Source organism: Podarcis erhardii, assembly GCF_964252035.2.
Source record: "Podarcis erhardii genome assembly, chromosome: 16".
Classification (NCBI taxonomy): domain Eukaryota; kingdom Metazoa; phylum Chordata; class Lepidosauria; order Squamata; family Lacertidae; genus Podarcis; species Podarcis erhardii.
Window position 1 is genome coordinate 23,514,522 of NC_138514.1, and position 14,333 is coordinate 23,528,854.

Below are 14,333 nucleotides of genomic sequence, written 5' to 3' on the forward strand. Positions count from 1 at the left end.
TTATCCTGCATATAGACAAGCAAGAGGCATTCTTAGTTCAAGGGCAAGTTCAAGCCAGGGAATAAAACCCCAGGATGCAAAGGAAGGCCAGGGATAGGTGTGGCCTGGGGAGAGTTCTAGGGGCCAGCTAGAGAGGCCCAAAGGGCCACATTTGACCTCCAGGCCTGAGGTTCCCCACCCCTATCATAACCAATAGTCTGATGAGGTGGTAAAACTTTATGCAGTAAACCATCATAAACTAACCGACAGACAACATGGCTTCAGCTTCATATATTCCTCCATGTAGAAAATAAGATGTCCAGAGGAAGAGGCTAGCTTAGTCTTTTCCCTGCAACTTGGGCAAATCAAACCCGTAATGCTTTTTATTATTATTATTCTGCTGTACCTGCTCCATTCTACAGGAATTTGAAATAAATTGTTTCCCCAGTTATAGCCCTCTAAAATGGCAATTTTCTAAAAGGGTTTCAGAATATAGCTTCCAAAGATGGTTACATTTGATTAAAAATCCTGAGAGAACAATATGTGCTGAATGAAGTTGCTGGGAAATAGTTTTAGCTTATCTTTATCAAATGTCAACAGGTTAACTGTGTTGATCTGTTGCAGAAAACAGTTCAGTGGTACCTTAAAGATTTATTGGGGCAAAAGCTATCATAACAAGAGCCCACACTGTCAGATGCATGAAGCAGATATGCATGAGTATAAAGTAATAATAATAATAATAATAATAATAATAATAATAATAATAGCAAGCAAAAGGGCTGTAAAAATTTTCCACCATCGCTTCACAACTCTGACTAAATTTGATTCTTAGAACTACTTCATGAGACAGTTTTGCAATCAGCTGAACATTTTAGGAGGTTCACTGTAACATAATGGGCAAAAAATGGGGAAACTGAAAAAAAAAATCACACAGAAGGGCAGAGGCTAAGAAATGGAAATATTAGGTGTAGACCTCCTTCATGGAACAATAATGGGATAGCCGTGCTTTTGAGGTGCAAAGTTCTCACTAAGTTATCCCGGGGGTAGAAAACTCTGTTCTAAAATAATCAAATAAAATAACATTATGTTAGACTACATAGAACTCTGGCTTGATCCAGATGGGCTCTTCTTATGTACTTATGAGGGGGCATTTTAGCTTTTTTTTAGTGAGCATTCAGTTCATTATTACATTTTTATCCTGCCCTTCCTCAACAGAGCCCAAGGCAGCATACATGGTCTCCTGCCACCCATTTTATCCTCAGTACAAGAACCCTGTGAGGTAAGCTAGTCTGAAAGTTGGTGTCCAACCCAGAGATTCATGGCTGAGCAGGGTTTCGAACCACATGCTAGAAATGGAATCCTACACTTGCAGGGGAAAAAAGGTTAAGAATTGACTACAAAGAAACGTCATATTTCCACCGAATAAATTGTCTGCTTTTGTTCACTGCTTAAGTAACTGCGGGCTGCAGAGATGCATTTTCTCCTCTTGGTAGGCTTGGGCCCTCATGCTAAAGATGTTTGCAGGAAGGTAGAATGAAACAAATGTTTGAATGAGAACCATTTTCATTTAGCCTGCATCACTTCTGCACTCCGAGTCACTCTCAGTGTGAACCGCTAGAGGGGTCTGTCTGCCTCCTCATTGAAAATGCAGTAGGCAGTGTGAAGGACACTTGGTGGTGCTGTTGCCTCAGTCATCGCAACAGCCACCCAATTTTGTCATATCCAGAAGTTATCAGGGCTATAAACAGCAAATACGCCTCATGTTAGTGGGGCAAAAGACTGATTGTTATGCTTAGCTTTGAATATATATTCTAGAACCTTCCAAAGAAATCAGGCAAAGAATGGTGAAGGTACTTGTGAATTAAGAAGTACCTTAAGAATTAAGGTACTTTTGACACTTAATGCTGTTATTGATAGTTATTTTTGGGTTTTTTATATTTTAAACAGCCCTGTTTTCTTCGGATGAAGGATAGTGTCAGGGGCTCAGGAGCAGAAGCGCAGGGAAGGGAGGAAATGGAGAGCGAAGGGGAAGAATCTGAGGGCAGCGTAGGAGAAGATGACAGTGGCCCGAAAGATTCCATGAGCCTCTCCAGCGAATCGGAAGATTCACAGAAGGGGGCGCCGGTGGCCAGGGCAAGGGGGGTCCCAAGGGGGACACTCCAGAAGCAAGGGGCCAGCGGGGACTCCCAGAGCAGCAGTTGGAGATCAGGACCAGCTTCCCCACCAGAGCGCAGTGGGGGGGAAGAGTCCCAGGTATCGGGGCCCGCGTCTCCCCCAGCAGGGAGAGAAGATGAGTCAGGGCTGACCACGCCTCCATCGGAGAGTCAGGCAACGGAGGGGAGGTCAGGTCCAGCTAGCATCCCGGAAGAGGGAAGCAGTGACAGAAGCAGTGTAACGGTCAGGAGGAAGGTCACTGGGTTGGCGCGAGAGCCAAGTTCAAATGTGCAGGCGCGCGGGACAGCAGGGAACGAGGATTGGGAACCAGGTCCTAAAGCCCGTCGGAGGCAGGGGGAGGAGTCAGGGGACTCAGCGTCAGAAGAGTCCAGAAAGGGGAATGCCCCAGCGGACAGGAGGACCCAGAGGAGGAGAGAGCAGAGGAAGAGGTGGAGCAGGGCTAGAGTCTTAAACTGGTGTCAGGGGGGAGGAGATTCAGACGGAACTTCGGCGGTCTAGGGTTTAAGACGTAGAGCTGCGCGCTGCGGCTTTGAAATGGAAACTGAACTTCAATAAAGACTTTTGCATATAACGACGACCTGGCGTTGGTCCTCTGTGAGCTGGGACCTTGGGCAGCTTTGACAGATAGTATAAAAATTCTAATGATAATAAATATAAACAAATATATCACCATCAATAATAATAAATGAATGGCCATCAATGCCAATCCACATATCTCTGCCCTGAGCCCGAAAAGCTTGCAATCAAAATCATACTTTCCACCCCAAGGGCCCACTTGAGATGGCTAAAAATTGAGAGAGATATACTAATCACAAAATAGCAGTGCAAAGGGGGGCGGGCAGTAATAAAATGAAGGGTGATGGAAGTGGTAGAGTGACGCAGCCTCCCTTTTTAGGCAGAATTTGGAGATTCAGAAACTAAGAAGTCTTTTAAAAAGTTTTGATTCCATATATTTCATACCTGTCCCATAACATATTTTTTTTAGCCATCTCTTGTCATTTCCTCTCCCCTTTGCCTTTCACCTGCATCCTCACAACAACAAAAGCAACACCAAACCAATGGGAGCACAAAAATCTATTTCTAATTTTTTCACCTATGTCTGTTTTAAAAAACTTAATGATTTTATTATTTTTAATGGTGCTGGTTCTGTGTATATTTGCTTTAATTGGAGTGTGGTTTTAGCTGCGTTCTAGCTCCAAATTTATTCGTAAAAGCTCTTGGAGAGCTATTTTGATAATACGGTCATTAATCGAAATAAACAAATAATACTTTTAAAGACTGTGAAGTAGACCTAATAATGCGGGATGCATTTTGGATTGCTTTCTCAGATATATCAACCTTCCCTTCCATCTACCCTTTGGCAGGAGGACCTTCACTTGCCACATCTCCTGTTGAGGAAGACAACTGTGGCATGGGTTTTAACAATGTTAAAACCTCATCTTCATGCACCCATTTTCGTGTTCTATTTCTTGATGCTGGCTGTGGCCCTCCTCACACTCCCTCTCATACACATAAGAACACACACAGCTCCCCCCCCCAACTCTCACACAAACACAGTGCTGTAAGAAAAATATTAAGTTTAAGGTGAGCCCACATTCTGTTTTCATTGCCATTTTCACCGATGCTAAGGGCAGTTTGAGTATTATTGGTATGCCGCCATTTTGATTACTGTGGCTGCAGGCTTTCAATGGCTTAAACTGGTCAATCAGTTGCCAGGACCAGTTTTAACTCCTGGGGCTGAAAGTTAAAGAACACCCCTATTGTTTATTGGAGGTTCACGTTTGTTGCAGCAAGGGGTGTGTGGATTAACAAGGTGACCTATCTCTTACTGTTACCTTTGCAAATTCTCCGTTTCCTTGCAATATTTTTTTAAAAAGGAATCTATATTAAGGCTTTAGTGATATATGAATATATATGCAATTCACGAACCAAGAGGTAGATAAAAGGCAGAGAATTAGTCAACTGAAAATCCATTAATTGGTTGAAAGCCCTCTTGATTAGTCAGCATGGAGTCTCTTCAAATTATGCAGCATGCCGGAAGCTGCCATTGCGATCTGTACAGCCAGAGGGCACAAGTGGTCAGCAAAGGAATGAAGGTGAGGACTGAAGATGAAGTCAGTGCATTTGATGCGCTTTCCAGAAGGAAGGCTGAACAGAAAATGCAGGAGTTTAATTGAATTGTGTGATGGGAAGTTATAAAGGCAACCCTTCAGTCCACCTGCATTTTGTTGTGGAGGACTGCACCAGGTGTTTTTCTTTTTCTGAATGCCGCAACCCCAGAGTCGGCCACAACTGGACCTAATGGTCAGGGGTCCCTTTACCTTTATATATATAGCCAAAAATGATGACTGGTCCACACATGGATGTGTATTGCATTATATTCATGGTGTTGCCAGTTACATGACAATATGCTGTTGAATGTGGGCAGGTATCACAGATCAGATGCATAACACAGAATTTGCAGGCAAGAGGCTCAAGGTTAAATCCTGGCATCTCCAGTTCAAGGATCAGATAGCAGGTGCCTGAAAAGATCTCTGCCTGGAGAGCTGCTGTCTGTTAGAGTAAACAACGTTGAGCTAGATGGAGAAACAGTTTGACCTGGCTTGAAGCTGCTTCCTATGAGTGAATCGTTTTTGCTGAGAAGGTCTGAGTGAGACAAGGTGAGATAATAATAGGAAAACTCCTCAGATTGTATAATGGCAAGCAAAGCCACCCCACTGCCAAGAGAGCATCTCCATCAGGTTTCTCCCCTCCCTTAACTGCCCCCTGGCAGCAACCATTCCATCAGGCTGCAGAAAAGGGAGAGAAGAGGGAAGCAGGGCCACACCATTAGTCGTTTGAAGGACCAGCTCCATCAAACGCCTCTTTCTCTCAACTGTCCCCTGGCAGAAGCCATTCCGTCAGGCCGCAGAAGAGACCCAGCAGGGTCCACTTCCAGATTGTCACCCTGCAGGCAGGCATTGTCTTCTTTCTCCTGATCTTACATGAGCAGCACTGGGAGCCCTTTTGGCAAAAGATGCTTTAAATAACTAAACAAATACGGATGTAGCACTGCAAATGCAGCCACCGAGTTATGACTGCGTGCACAAGCGACAGTGTCAACTTCCTTCCTGTCGACTAAAGAGCTTATATTCCTGCATGCTGTGAATGTTCGATTTACTCTCTCACCATAGCTGTCAACGTTTCCCTTTTTTAAAGGGAAATTACCTTATTCCAAATAGGATTCCTCGCAAGAAAAGGGAAAAGTTGACAGCTATGCTCTCTCACAGATACCCCATTTCATTTCGTGCCTCGTGTTCTTTGGGATTGACACATAGCAGCCATTATCCATCTCAGATGCAGCCTTGTAAGTGTGGAAGCTACACCTGCTGCCAGCTGTTGACAGTTTCCTCTGATTGCTGCTTGTTCCCTCTTTCTTGTCTAATCAAGCCTCAAGGGATGGGCTGCACATCACTGATGTCAGTGCTAGACCTCACACATTGCCTCTTTCTTGGTGCATTAGCATCAGTTGGGTTCACATCTTTGTAGACTCTGAGCACACATTTGCAGCGCCATCATAAAACACCCTTATTTAAAAACATGCCCTTTTAACTCTCAAGGGTGAACCTTTGGGTGTGATCCGGCGAGGCTTCGCTTATGGCTTCAGTGGCACTTTCTTCCCTGGCGGTGCAGCCGAGGCAAGAGACAGGATCATGTGTTATACATAAAGGTAAAGGGCCCCCTGACCATTAGGTCCAGTTGTGGCCGACTCTGGTGTTGCGGCGCTCATCTCACTTTATTGGCCGAGGGAGCCGGCGTACAGCTTCCGGGTCATGTGGCCAGCATGACTAAGCTGCTTCTGGCGAACCAGAGCAGTGCACGGAAACGCCGTTTACCTTCCCGCCGGAGCGGTACCTATTTATCTACTTGCACTATGACATGCTTTCGAACTGCTAGGTTGGCAGCTGCTTGGTTTAACCCACAGCGCCACCCGCGTCCCTGACTCAGGTTATACATGCTGCTCTGTAAATATGGGTTACAGTGCTTGGGACTCTAGTTTAGAGAAAAGGCCAGTAAGAGGCAGCATGACAGAAGTTTATAAAATTATTCATGGCCCTGGAGAAAGTGAACAGAGGATCATTTTTATCTCCCTCTCTCACAAGAACTCGTAGTCATCCAATGAATCTGAATGTGGGAATATTCAGGACAGATAAAAGAAAGTCCTTCACACAGAGCAGAGCTAAACTATGGAACTCGCTTCCACCAGAGGCAGAGATGACCACCAACTCTTATGTCTATAAAAGAGGATTAGACAAATTCACGGAGGAGAGGGCTATTGATGGCTACTAGCCAGGATGGCTATGCTGCCTCCTCAGTTGGTTGCTTCTGAATACCAGTTGCTGCAGACAACAGGAGGGGAGAGGGCTCTTGTGCTCGAATCCTGCTTGCAAGTTTCCCACAGGCATCTGGTTGGCCACTGTGAGAACAGGATGCTGGACTGGCACTGCCTTACACTGAGTCAGACCCATGGTCTACGTAGCTCAGTATTGCCTACACTGGCTGACAGTAGCTTTACAGGTTTCAGGCTGGGGGCATTCCCAGCCCTATTTGGAGAAGCCATCAGGGACTGAAACTGGAACCTTCCACTTGCAGGGCAGAGGCTCTACTGCTGCACTAGGGCCCTTCCTAATGGCCACATAAACTCAGTTTGATGGCAGCCATTTTCCTCGACTCTAATGCTATTTAACAGAGCTCGTGCTAAACCACATCACCCCTTAATTAGCCACTCCTTGTTGGTTTGACGGCTTCCTTGCCTTTGTCCTGGATATTTGCAGGGCTGCCTGTCTCGCCAGCGGAGCACAGCCGCTCCCTCGGAGGGTCTTGCAATCTCGGCTGTTATGTCTGGAAGGCTGCTCTGGGTTTTGGCTCCGGGGTCCCAGCCCTTTGGATCTGCATAGGCTTGTATGGGAATCTGAGTCCCCTTTTGACTCTTGTTTCCTTAAAGCTTAAATTACCCGCTGAGTTGTGGGCTCAAAAAATCCTCTGGCTGAACATCTTTCAGTGCCAAAGAAGATTAGCTGAGCGATTAGTTCCACACACCTCTCGGACCGGTTCCTGTTTCTTTTCTCTGCTTTCAAATGTAGTTTTGCATAATATACATAAAGGCTTGCAGTAGATGGCTGGAGGCGGGTTGGGGGTGGGGAGGAAAAAGAACATCCTGATAGGGCTTTGTTTTGCTTTGGATTATCTTACACGGGGTGAAACCAGAGAGGCCTTGCTATTAATTTTCATGCTTTAGGGCATCACTTAATCTCTGCAGTGGTTAGGAAGGAATCTTATCCCTTCCAAAAGAGCACTTTCAGGTGTCATTTTACTGAGGCCAGCCCACCTACTGGACAGGTGGGACTTGATCCAGAATGCTGAGCCCTGCAAGGGAAGATTTGCGAGACAGTTTGCAAACTCTGCCCCTGAGCAGCACCTTCAGTCTTCCCGTCTTGGACAGCAGAGCAGTTCACTAGTCTAACGGGGCAAGCCAGGCCCTCTGGAAATGATGGGGATATTGTAATGGGTGGAGAAGGGGTTTAGATAACACCCTGAAAGTGGATTCTGTCATTTACTCAGTGAAGGCTGGTCCATATGGGCAAATGGGACACTCTTTCACTCAGTTCAGTCTTCCCTCAATCAGCCCCCACCTAAGAACAAACGAAGAGCCTGCTGGATCAGATCAATGGCTCATCTAGCCCAGCATCCTGTTCTCACAGTGTCCAACCTGTGGGAAACTTGAAAGAAGGACTAGCGCACAAAAGCCCTCTCCTCTCCTCTGGTTTCCAGCAACTGGTATTCAGAAGCATTTTTTATTTTTAGGGAAGTGCACACTGTTTGGGTCTAGATTGAACACGCTGGCCCATGGCCCCACCTATCCCCCCCCCCCCCGCAGTCAAATTCTACATAGTTAGTGCAACAAGCAGATTTTAGATATAGTGGTACCTCGGGTTAAGTACTTAATTCGTTCCGGAGGTCCGTTCTTAACCTGAAACTTTTCTTAACCTGAAGCACCACTTTAGCTAATGGGGCCTCCTGCTGCCGTCGCACGATTTCTGTTCTCATCCTGAAGCAAAGTTCTTAACCTGAAGCACTGTTTCTGGGTTACCGGAGTCTGTAACCTGAAGTGTATGTAACCCGAGGTACCACTGTATTATGAAGAGGCAGAATTGCTTAACTGTACACCCGCAAGTCAGACTGAGGAAAACACTGGTTGTAGTAGAACGAAAGAGGGTGATACTAAATGAGAAAGTGCAGAAAAGAAGAGAAATGTAACTCACTTGTACGGATTACTGTCTAGGAATGGAAAAATTGGATATATATATATATATATATATATATATATATATATAGTATGTCCTCTTGAAGCTTATCCAGCAATCAAAACAAATTTCCCCAAATCAGTAGCATGCACATGCTCTACCCATGAAGACACGCACCATTTAAATGTTCTCATACTTGTTGCAAGTGTTTACATATTTCATTGCACATGCAGGAAGATACAGAAGTCCTGTCATTGCCCATGTTCTAAGCATACATGTGGTCTGAATCATCTCTCTTCGGGATATACATCCATTTCCTTTTTCGTACATATCCGTATCCTGACTTGAGTATCGCTTCTTGCCTTATCTGATAATTTTCAGAGAATTTGTAACATGAGTTCCGTAAGTGGGGTCTGGTTGGCCTGATGCAGTTTCCAGTTTCTTTTATTCATTTACACCCCTCTCCTCCTCCATATCACTTAATAAACTCCCCAACCCCCAACCCCCAAAGCATGTGATTGCATGTAAATTCTGTGTGAGAGCAGTGTTTTATTGAAGTTCTAATGAAATGAGCGTGCACTCCTGGCACAACATTTCCCCTTCAGGTATTTCAGAACTTAGAGATTCAGCAGAGAACTTGGATGGTGGAGGTGGGATTTTGGAAACATCTTTCTGGTGCACTGTATCCACTTATGGACAACACAGTTTAAGATATATATTGACAAGATGGAACATGTGTAGGAGGGCTGCCAAAATGATAAAGGGACTGGAAACCAATCCTGATGAGGAACAGTTGAGGGAGCTGGGTATGTTTAGACTGAGACGTGATAGAATAGCCATCTTTAAATATTTGAAGGGCTGTCACCTGGAAGGTGGCGAAAGCTTGCTTTCTGTTGCTCCAGAGGGTAGGACTCAAAATGATAGATGCAAATTGCAAGAAAGGAGATTCTGTTTAAATATTAGGAAGAACTTTCTGACAGTAAAAGCCATTTGATGGTGGAATGGGCTTCCTGAGAAGGTGGTGGGTAGACTCTCCTTCACTAGAAGTTTTTATGCACAGCTGTAAGTCAGAGCACTAGCCCATTAAGATCCCTGCAGTCCCTTGCAGGTCAGAGTTCTTGACATCATTAGGTCCTGCCTGGATATGTAAGAGCTCAGTGGAATCTTGTTGGAGCAACATCTACTTCCCCACAAGAGCTGTCCAAGGTCCTGTAGAACTCGCTCCTGTTATCTTGAACTTATTGCCCAAAACAATGCTTCTCATGAGGGATGATTCCCTGCTCAAGTCCCAGGATTTGTTTCGTCTCCATTGAACAGCAAAGCCTTGTCAACCAAATCTTAATCACCAGAAACTTCTGTGAAACTCCTAGGAGAGTGTCCAACATTAAAAAAATTAATTACAGGTAGCTGGATTGATCTGTTAGAGAAAAGTGACCCTAATCCAGATTAGGAGCCCCACAGCTCCTTTTTGCACACAAAAAGACATGACAAATCTAAGTACATTTCTAAGCCATGTGCTTAAATTTTTCAAGTAGTTTAACCCTTGTACTCCAGAAGTAATACTTCCTAGTTAAGTATGCTTGGGGCTGCAGCTTTAGAGCAGTTTCACACATGAGGCTTTCATATATGTAAACCTCTCTCACTTTAAAAGTTACATGAACTTTAAGTGTTGCTAATGTTTGAGATGTTTGTTAAGATGACACCCCTCATCTAAAAATAAAACCAGCTGGGGATAACCTGCAATTCTTCTTACTTTTGTATGATGGGTGCTTTTGTGTTTCAAAGGAAGCCACTGGCCCTCATGTGGAGTCCAGCTCTTAGCCTCTCGTCTTGCTCCACAATGGGGCCTCTGTTATTTCCCTGCGCTCTTGGGAGACAGTGTGGGACTGCTTGAAATGGTAGCTATCCATTCAGCTTGTGGGGTGGAGCTTGGCTTCAATCACTTCATTATCAGATTGCAAGCCTCTGTGGGCTGAAATTAGCTTTGAAAGTGTGACCCAAGCAGAGAAGTTGGCATGAGGGGGCTGCACTCCAGTCTTCCTCCAAGGCTTTCTAGGCAGTGCCAAGGAGTGTCCACCACATTTCCCCCCGCCATTTCAACTTTAACACTGTTGGGAAAGATGAGTGGGATCCTAGGAGACAGAGAAACGCTTAGCAAGGTCCAGGCAGTATACTAATAACTAACCCGTTCCTTGCTCTAAAATAAAATAAGATAAAATAAAATAAAATATGGAAATAAGATTGCAAAATTCTGGAGAATGAGCAATATGTGAACATTTGTTTGTTTTTTTAAGACACATATTGCACAGAGTTGGTTCCAATTCACAGCCTCTGTTTACATTGCAAAGACTCCTACACTTTGCCCTAGTTATGAAACTATGGAAAAGATTTTCCTTTCCTCTGTGGCCCCTTTAAAGCCTCATGCAGGGCCCAGTGGAAAACAGACATGCAGCTGGTGGAATTTAACAACAACCCACGTTTATTTGTCAGAGGGCCTTTCTGGGCTGGTGTGTTAAGGTCTGAAAAAATATCTTTAAATAAAACCCCAAGGTTATTAGCTAATCTTTAGCTTTCAATTTTACTATACCATTGTGAGTGATTTCCTATTTGATTGTTGGTTTTAAAACAGTTTGGTCGAACAGTATTTTCAGTTCAAAGCTATAAGGAGGGAACGGGTTTCTGAGAACGGCTGGCAAAAAATCTAAAAGTGTGAGCAGGAAGAGACAGGAGGAACACATTTTTCTGCCATTATTATTATTTCTTACCTGCCCTTCATCATAAGATCGCAGGTACTGAATAAACACACACACACACACACACAGAGAGAGAGAGAGAGAGAGAGAGAGAGTGTTAGGGTTAGGGTTGTGTTTTTTTTCCCCTGGGGGGGATGCAGGGGTATGCATACACCTAAACATTTTGTGAATCGAAGTTTGGCCTCATTGAGGGGCACTATTTCAAGGGACGCGGGTGGCGCTGTGGGTAAAACCTCAGCGCCTAGGACTTGCCGATCGCATGGTCGGCGGTTCGAATCCCCACGGCGGGGTGCGCTCCCGTCGTTCGGTCCCAGCGCCTGCCAACCTAGCAGTTCGAAAGCACCTCCGGGTGCAAGTAGATAAATAGGGACCGCTTACCAGCGGGAAGGTAAATGGCGTTCTGTGTGCTGCGCTGGCTCGCCAGATGCAGCTTGTCACGCTGGCCACGTGACCCGGAAGTATCTGCGGACAGCGCTGGCTGCCGGCCTATAGAGTGAGGTGAGCGCACAACCCTAGAGTCTGTCAAGACTGGTCCGTACGGGCAGGGGTACCTTTACCTTTACCTTTTATTTCAATATGAGTAGGAAAATGAAGGTACCCCTAAACATTTTTTTAATAAAAAAAGCACTGCATGTATCTTACCAGGTAAACAGTCATGGCTCCCCTTCCCAAAGAACCCTGCGAACTTTACTTTTTGCTTGAGTTTCAGTACAAGCAGAATTTAGTACAAACATGGGCTTGACTCTTTTATATTTATTATATGTATTTTTTGTGTATAATTTTGCTTACGAATAATCAGGCTTTTTTTTTTTTTTTAAAAAAAAGGCAATTTATTAGTAGCTCAGACATAAGCAAGCACATGGTACAAAAGGTGGTCTAATGCCAGCACATTCTGATTGGATCAAAACCACCATATTCTGCGTATGAATTGGTTCAAAGCAAATTCCTCCTCCCTCCATAGTCAGTTTCCATTCAGCCCTCTGACTTTCTGCTGGAAACTAACTAACTTTGTATCAAGACCATCCCATTGGATCAGGACCATCCCATTGGAGTGAAGCCCCATCAATTTCATGGGAACATACTTTCAGTGACGTCCACTTCTGAGCAGATCCTTTCCAAATCGAAGAGCCGTTATCCCACATATATTTTCCTAACAGGATCCCAACAGATGTAATTCAGGGTTTTTCTTTTCTTTTCATTAGGGTCTTCTTCTTTTTTTAAAAAAAGTCTCATTTTCAAATGTCTGTTCGGTTTTGCCCAAGAAACAAATGTCCCCCCTCCCGGCAAAAAATGCCCTGTTGCAACGAGACCTGGGGCTGAATGGGATGTCATCATACCCCACATTTGTCAGCCTCAAACAGATGTACATTGCAAAAGAAAAGCAAGGGGAAAGAAAGTGTTGGCCCTCAACAGCTGTCTTGCACTTATCACAGCCCAGATATCTGTTGGCTAAGCAGACTGCAAGGATCCCGTGCAGCCAAAATAAATATAATACAAGGGGAAGGAGGAGGATTGGAGCACAAATATGCATGACTGCCTGGGGTTTTGTTAGGATGTTTGTGTCTGTCTGTGAACTTCTTAGGACAGGTTCACTTACCAAGGTGGATAGGTACATTGACAAAACACAACCAAAAAAAAATCATAGTATTGATAGTGACTAACAAGACAGCATCTTAAAAAGCAGAGACATCACCTTGCCAACAAAGGTCCGTATGGTTAAAGTCATGGTTTTCCCAGTAGTGATGTATGGAAGTGGGAGCTGGACCATAAAGAAGGCTGATCGCCGAAGAATTGATGCTTTTGTTTTTTTTTTTTATAAATATTTATTAAAGTTTTTAAATATAAATGCACAAATAATAAACAGTCTTACTTCTATCACAGACATAATTTCATCACTTCTTTGGACTTCCTCACGTCTCCCGCTCCCATTTACATCGTTAAAAGTTTTTTCCAAACAAATTATCAACTTGTTTACAATCTCATGTCCACTCATTCAAATATAATCTAGCACTTCTTCCAAAAAATTTTATATTTTCTTTAGTCTCACTTATCATCAAATTTCAAATCTAATTTAGTGGTGGCCAGTTTTTTATAATCTAGCATCCTTCTTAGCATTCAACCAAATTACAATGTTTTTGTAGATACTTCTTGAATTTCTCCCAGTCTTCCTCCATCTTCTCTTCTCCCAGGTTACGGATTCTGCCTGTCATCTCGGCCAGTTGCATATAGTCCATCAGTTGCATCTGCCACTCTTCCAGTGTGGGTAGATCTTGAGTTTTCCAGTTTTTTGCGATGAGTATCCTTGCTGCCGTTGTTGCATACATAAAGAATGTTCGGTCCTTCTTTAACACCTTCTGGCCGACAATACCCAGAAGGAAGGCCTCTGGTTTCTTAGTGAAGGTATACTTAAATACCTTTTTCAGCTCATTATATATCATTTCCCAGAAGACCTTCACCTTAGGGCATGTCCACCAGAGGTGAAAGAATGTTCCTTCGTTTTCTTTACATTTCCAACATTTATTATCAGACGAATGGTATATTTTGGCAAGTTTAACTGGGGTCATGTACCATCTATATATCATTTTCATTACATTTTCCTTCAGAGCATTACATGCGGTGAAGTTCAGCCCAGTGGTCCACAACCTTTCCCAGTCCTCAAACATAATGTTATGCCCAATGTCCTGTGCCCATTTTATCATAACCGATTTAACCATTTCGTCTTGTGTATTCCATTTTAACAGCAAGTTATACATTCTAGATAATACCTTAGTCTTTGGTTCTAACAATTCAGTTTCTAACTTCGATTTCTCCACCTGGAACCCTAACTTTTTATCATTTTTAAAAACTTCTTTAATCTGAGCATAATGTAACCAGTCTCGCACCTTATCCTTCATTTTCTCTAAACTCTGCAATTTCCAATTGTCTCCATCTTTTTCTAATATTTCCCAATATTTTGGCCATTTAGCCTCCATATTGGGTCTTTTTAGGGCCTTAGCCTCCAGAGGTGAGAGCCACCTTGGAGTTTTATTTTCCAGTAAGTCTTTGTATTTTGTCCAGACATTAAACACTGCTTTTCTGACAATATGGTTCTTAAAGGCCTTATTGATCTTAACTTTGTCATACCATAGGTATGCATGCCAAC